A 661-nucleotide genomic window follows, 5' to 3' on the forward strand; every position below is an offset into this window, starting at 1 on the left:
AGTCTTAACTGGAAGACCAATCGGAAAACGACCATTAGGAAGACCTAAGTGATGATGGGAGGAGAATATTAAGATGTATCTTGTAGAAATAGGAATACAAAGTAGAAACTAGATCCAGTTGGATAAAGATAGAAGTCAGTGGAGAGCTTTTGTGAACGCGGCATTGAACCTAAGGATTCCATAGGCCAAAGAGTTTGTTAGTTACGTGTTAAGCACGAGCCCGGATAGCTCAGTCGGTAGAGCGTTAGGCTTTTAACCTAACGGTCCAGGGTTCGAGTCCCTGTTCGGGCGGTAGGCTTCTCTTATTTTAAAAAAGCTATATTTTGTATAGTCAGGAATGTGTAGATGCTGAATTGAGACATATATAATAAGGAAATATGTGCTGAATTAACACTTTACATTTGACAAGTATATAAAGTATGACTTATGAGATAAAGTAAAATCCATATTTAACATCCTACGGTTATGTCCTTTAGGCTAAAGGAGACGGATGAATAATGAGAATGAGTGATTACAAAAGAATCGGTGAAATGAGGCTCATGGAGGAAGAACACAGAGAATCCATAGAGGCGATGTTTCTACCACAAACTCACTTGACCTAGGATCGAACTAGGGCTCTTTGCAGCAGAGAGAAGCCACTACCATTATTAAACTATCGTGA

At 39.3% G+C, this 661-nt stretch overlaps 1 non-coding gene across 1 annotated transcript; it reads left to right on the forward strand.

Moving 5' to 3' along the window:
- Positions 1–218: 218 nt before the first annotated feature.
- On the forward strand, positions 219–291 carry TRNAK-UUU (transfer RNA lysine (anticodon UUU)). The gene has a single exon. It is a non-coding gene; the product is annotated as a tRNA-Lys (tRNA).
- The last annotated feature ends 370 nt before the right edge of the window (positions 292–661 follow it).

This window comes from Thermobia domestica, chromosome 15 (genome assembly GCF_964235325.1).
Source record: "Thermobia domestica chromosome 15, izTheDome1.hap1.1, whole genome shotgun sequence".
In the NCBI taxonomy this organism is placed as follows: domain Eukaryota; kingdom Metazoa; phylum Arthropoda; class Insecta; order Zygentoma; family Lepismatidae; genus Thermobia; species Thermobia domestica.